The sequence below is a fragment of the Aegilops tauschii genome, chromosome 5 (genome assembly GCF_002575655.3).
Source record: "Aegilops tauschii subsp. strangulata cultivar AL8/78 chromosome 5, Aet v6.0, whole genome shotgun sequence".
NCBI classification, from domain to species: Eukaryota; Viridiplantae; Streptophyta; class Magnoliopsida; order Poales; family Poaceae; genus Aegilops; species Aegilops tauschii.
The window spans coordinates 563,759,469-563,765,848 of record NC_053039.3 but is presented as its reverse complement, the minus strand read 5'-3'; positions in this window follow the sequence as shown (position 1 = coordinate 563,765,848).

Here is a 6,380-nt window from a genome sequence, read left to right as displayed (position 1 = left end):
ACCAGAACTCTATGGGTGTTCGATTCATCACAATGTAACTAGATTATTGACTCTAGTGCAAGTGGGAGACTGTTGGAAATATGCCCTAGAGGAAATAATAAAATGGTTATTATTATATTTCTTTGTTCATGATAATTGTCTATTGTTCATGCTATAATTGCATTATCCGGAAATCGTAATACATTTGTGAATACATAGACCACAACGTGTCCCTAGTGAGCCTCTAGTTGACTAGCTCGTTGATCAACGGATAGTCATGGTTTCCTGACTACGGACATTGGATGTCATTGATAACGGGATCACATCATTAGGAGAATGATGTGATGGACAAGACCCAATCCTAAGCATAGCACAAAGATCGTGTAGTTCGTTTGCTAGAGCTTTTTCAATGTCAAGTATCATTTCCTTAGACCATGAGATCGTGCAACTCCTGGATGCCGTAGGAGTGCTTTGGGTGTGCCAAACGTCACAACGTAACTGGGTGACTATAAAGGTGCACTACGGGTATCTCCGAAAGTGTCTGTTGGGTTGGCACGGATCGAGACTGGGATTTGTCACTCCGTATGACGGAGAGGTATCTCTGGGCCCACTCGGTCATGCATCATCATAATGAGCTCAATGTGACTAAGGAGTTAGTCACGGGATCATGCATTACGGTACGAGTAAAGTGACTTGCCGGTAACGAGATTGAACAAGGTATTGGGATACCGATGATCGAATCTCGGGCAAGTAACGTACCGATTGACAAAGGGAATTGTATACGGGATTGATTGAATCCTCGACATCATGGTTCATCCGATGAGATCATCGTGGAATGTGTGGGAGCCAACATGGGTATCCAGATCCTGTTGTTGGTTATTGACCGGAGAGGCGTCTCGATCATGTCTGCATGTCTCCCGAACCCGTAGGGTCTACACACTTAAGGTTCGGTGACGCTAGGGTTGTAGAGATATTAGTATGCAGAAACCCGAAAGTAGTTCGGAGTCCCGGATGAGATCCCGGACGTCATGAGGTGTTCCGGAATGGTCCGGAGGTGAAGAATTATATATAGGAAGTCCAGTTTCAGCCACCGGGAAAGTTTCGGGGGTTATCCGTATAGTACCGGGACCACCGGAAGGGTCCCGGGGGTCCACCGGGTGGGGCCACCTATCCTGGAGGGCCCCATGGGCTGAAGTGAGAAGGGAACCAGCCCTTAGTGGGCTGGGGCACCCCCCCTTGGGCCTCCCCCTGCGCCTAGGGTTGGAAACCCTAGGGGTGGGGGCGCCCCACTTGCCTTGGGGGGCAAGCAACCCCCTTGGCCGCCGCCCCCCCACAGATGGGATCTCCAGGGTGGCCGGCGCCCCCCCTAGGACCCCTGTAAATAGTGGGTGGGCGGGCGGGCAGCAGTACAACAGCCCCTGGCGCCTCCCTCTCCCCCTGCAACACCTCTCCCTCCCGCTTGCGCTTGGCGAAGCCCTGCCGGGATCCCCGCTACTTCCACCCCCACGCCGTCGTGCTGCTGGATCTCCATAAACCTCTCCTTCCCCCTTGCTGGATCAAGAAGGAGGAGACGTCGCTACTCCGTACGTGTGTTGAACGCGGAGGTGCCGTCCGTTCGGCACTCGGTCATCGGTGATTTGGATCACGACGAGTACGACTCCATCAACCCCGTTCACTTGAACGCTTTCGCTCACGATCTACAAGGGTATGTAGATGCACACCTTTCCCCTCGTTGCTAGTAAACTCCATAGATGGATCTTGGTGATGCGTAGAAAATTTTAAAATTCTACAACGATCCCCAACAAGAATGTTCGTCCATACATATATTTGATTCCCTCCTAGCGTGCCTTTTCCATCCAGTCTGCCCTTATGCCGCGATTCAGGAACACCAATCGGCTTAAGGTCAGGAATAAAGTCAATACAAAACTCAATGACCTCCTCATTTTCATGGCCCTTGGAGATGCTTCCTTCTGGCCTAGCACAGTTATGAACATATTTCTTTAAGACTCCCATGAACCTCTCAAAGGGGAACATATTGTGTAGAAATACAGGACCCAAAACGCTAATCTCTTCGCATAGGTGAACTAGGACGTGCGTCATGATGTTGAAGAAGGATGGTGGGAACACCAACTCGAAACTGACAAGTCATTGCACCACATCATTCTCTAACCTTGGTATGATTTCTGGATCGATTACCTTCTGAGAGATTGCATTGAGGAATGCACATAGCTTCACAATGGCTAATCGAACGTTATCCGGTAGAAGCCCCCTCAATGCAACCGGAAGCAGTTGCGTCATAATCACGTGGCAGTCATGAGACTTTAGGTTCTGGAACTTTTTCTCTGCCATGTTTATTATTCCCTTTATATTCGACGAGAAGCCAGACGGTACCTTAATACTGAGCAGGCATTCAAAGAAGATTTCCTTGTCTTCTTTGGTAACAGTGTAGCTGGCATGACCCTGATGTATGCCGTCTTTTCCATGCATACGTTGTTGGTCCTCCCGTGCCTCAGCTGTATCTTTTGTCTTCCCATACAAGCCCAAGAAGCCAAGCAGGGTCACGTAAAGATTCTTCGTCACGTGCATCATGTCGATTGCAGAGCGGACCTCTAGATCTTTCCAATAGGGCAGGTCCCAAAATATAGATTTCTTCTTCCACATGGGTGCGCGTCCGTCAGCGTCATTCGGAACAGGTTGTCCGCCAGGACCCTTTCCAAAGACTACCTTCTAATCCTTGACCATATCATGTACATCAGCACCAGTACGGTGGCGAGGCTTCGTCCGGTGATCCGCCTCACCTTTGAAATGCTTGCCTTTCTTTCTTACGGGATGCCTGCTCGGAAGAAATCGACGATGTCCCAAGTACACATTCTTCCTACAATTGTCCAAATATATACTGTCGGTATCATCCAAACAGTGCGTGCATGCGCGGTATCCCTTGTTTGTCTGGCCTGAAAGGTTACTGAGAGCAGGCCAATCATTGATGGTCATGAACAGCAAGGCCTTTAGGTCAAATTCTTCCCCCATGTGCTGATCCCATGCACGTACACCTGTTCCATTCCACAGCTGTAAGAGTTCTTCAACTAATGGCCTTAGGTACACATCAATGTCGTTGTCGGGTTGCTTAGGGCCTTGGATGAGCACTGGCATCATAATGAACTTCCGCTTCATGCACAACCAAGGAGGAAGGTTATACAAACATAGAGTCACAGGCCAGGTGCTATGGTTGCTGCTCTGCTCCCCAAAAGGATTAATGCCATCAGCGCTTAGACCAAACCATACGTTCCTTGCGTCATCTGCAAACTCCTTCCCGTACTTTCTCTCAATTCTTCTCCACTTCGACCCGTCAGCGGGTACTCTCAACTTTCCGTCTTTCTTACGGTCTTCTCTGTGCCATCGCATCGCCTTGGCATGCTCTTTGTTTTGGAACAAACGTTTCAACCATGGTATTATAGGAGCATACCACATCACCTTGGCAGGAATCTTCTTCCTGGGGCGCTCGCCCTCGACATCACCAGGGTCATCGCGCCTGATCTTATAGCGCAATGCACCGCATACCGGGCAAGCGTTCAAATCCTCGTACTCACCGTGGTAGAGGATGCAGTCATTAGGGCATGCATGTATCTTCTGCACCTCTAACCCTAGAGGGCAGACAACCTTCTTTGCTTCGTACGTACTCTCGGGTAATTCGTTGTCCTTTGGAAGCATATTCTTTATCATTACCAGCAACTTTCCAAATCCCTTGTCAGATACACCATTCTCTGCCTTCCATTGCAGCAATTCCAGTGTGGTGCCCAACTTTTTCTTGTCAGCTTTGCAATTCGGGTACAACAATTTCTTGTGATCCTCTAACATGCGCTGCAACTTCTTCTTCTCCAAATCACTTGCACAGTTTCTCTTTGCATCGGCAATTGCCCGACATAGATCATCAGCGGGCTCATCTGATGCCTCTTCTTCACCTTCTTCCCGCATTGCCGGCTCAGCTTCTTCCCCCATTGTTGTATCATCGTATTCAGGGAACCCATGGCCAGGATAGTTGTCGTCGTCCTCTTCTTCTTCATTGTCTTCCATCATAACCCCTCTTTCTCCGTGCTTGGTCCAAACATTATAGTGGGGCATGAAACCGGACTTAAACAGGTGGACGTGAATGGTTCTTGACATAGAGTAATTGTGATCATTCTTACAGACTAAACATGGACAAGGCATAAAACCATCCGCCCGCTTGTTTGCCTCAGCCGCAAGCAGAAAAGTTTGCACGCCATTAATGAACTCGGGAGAGCATCGGTCATCGTACATCCATTGTCGGCTCATCTTCATTACACAACACCAAATAGACCAAATTAATACAAGTTCATACATAAAGTTCATACAAGACTTAAATGCAACAAACAAATAACTCTCTAACTAAAGAATTTAAATGCAACAACAAATGCGAGCAAGATCGCAACTAAGGTACCAATTGATCCAACAGCATAATGATACCAAGCCTCACTATCAATGGCATATTTTCTAATCTTTCTAATCTTCAAGCGCATTTTCTCCATCTTGATCTTGTGATCATCGATGACATCGGCAACATGCAACTCCAATTCCATCTTCTCCCCCTCAATTCTTTTCAATTTTTCTTTCAAATACTCGTTTTCTCTTTCAACTAAATTTAACCTCTCGATAATAGGGTCGGTTGGAATTTCCGGTTCACAAACCTCCTAGACAAAACTATCTATGTCAACTTGATGGGCATAATTTTTCATAAACACGAAATGCAACAAGTAGTTTTAAAAGAGAATATACCACATCCGAATCATAACAAGGACGAGGGCCGACGGGGACGGATATCAAAACCATGGCACTATGTATAACAAACAACGTACGGGTAAGATAATTATACGAGTAACTATATATCCAAATCACACAAACATGAATTTGGTAATGTAAAACATTCATGAACAAGAGGCTCACCACAAGGTGGTGCCGGCGACGGAACGGTGCGGGCGATCGACTGTGGTTACGACGGAGATTTAGAAGGCACTAAGTAAACCACACCTACATATGCAAACTAAGTGTTAGTTTTGACCACAAATTGCATATAAATCAAATACTAGCACATATATTTTCTACCAAATTACTAAACTCATAAATTAATCACTATACAAAGCATTGCAAGAGCTAATCTAGCAATGAGAGATGAAAGGACAAAGTTGCTAACCTTTGTGATCATTTGAATGGATGGGGGCCTCCAAATCTTGACAAATTTTGGGCAAAATGTGTGATGAGCTCGAGAGGAAGAGGGGAAGAACAGAGAGGAGAGGGGAAAGGGGAAAAACAGAGCGAGCTCGGGTGGACGAAGGGCTTATGTAGGACGACCTTTAGCACCGGTTCAGTCCATGAACCGGTACTAAAGGTGCTGGAGGGGCCCCGGACTGACAACATCCTGCCACCACTCACTTTAGTACCGGTCCGTGGCACGAACCGGTGCTAAAGGTCAGCCACGAACCGGTACTAATGAAAGCGGCTGGCTAGCCGTTGGAACCGGCACTAATGCACACATTAGTGCCGGCTCAAAAGCAAACCGGCACTAATGTGCTTGACATTTGACCCTTTTTCTACTAGTGTGATGTCTTTCTAAAATAGGTTGGGATGAAATAATTCACATACATGTTGTCTAAGTATACAGGATGGCATGATATAATTGACATAATTGATTCATATACTAAGCAGCTGGCACTCGCATGTATGATCTCTAAACTAAGCAGATAGAATTCAATATTGTGCATATGATGTCTAAACTAAGCAATGCAAGACACCATATGCATCATATGAGAAATATAAACGTTGCAACTTAGAGCATACACCTCAGGTGGGATATAGGACTGGTCATCCGTCCCTGAATCCTCCTCTGAGGAGCTCCCTGTAACCATCGAGATATATGCTTCAACAGGTACCATTGCCTGCTCTGAAGACCTTGTTTCCACTCCAGATTTTTCCATAACCGGCTCAAATGGCTGATACACATGAAGAGTAGTTCAATATACACAGATTGTCGACAAATGGAATATGTAATGAAAAAAAAATATGGCATGAGATAATTCACATATATGATGCCTGGCTCCATGGCGGTGCATAATTCACATATATGATAACTGGCTGAGAAACATGGCATTGCATAATTCACATATCTGATATAGAAAGCAAACAGGAGGCATTCACACAAAGCATGTCTAATCTAAGCAGATGGCATGGCAATGCAATACACCATATGCTTTATATGAGCAATATAACCCAGCCAAGTTAGAGCATGCACCTCGGGGGGGGGGGGAATACGACTGGTCATCGCTCTCTGAATCCTCCTCTGAGGAGCTATCTGTAACCAGCAAGAAATCTGCATCGACAGGTAGCACTGA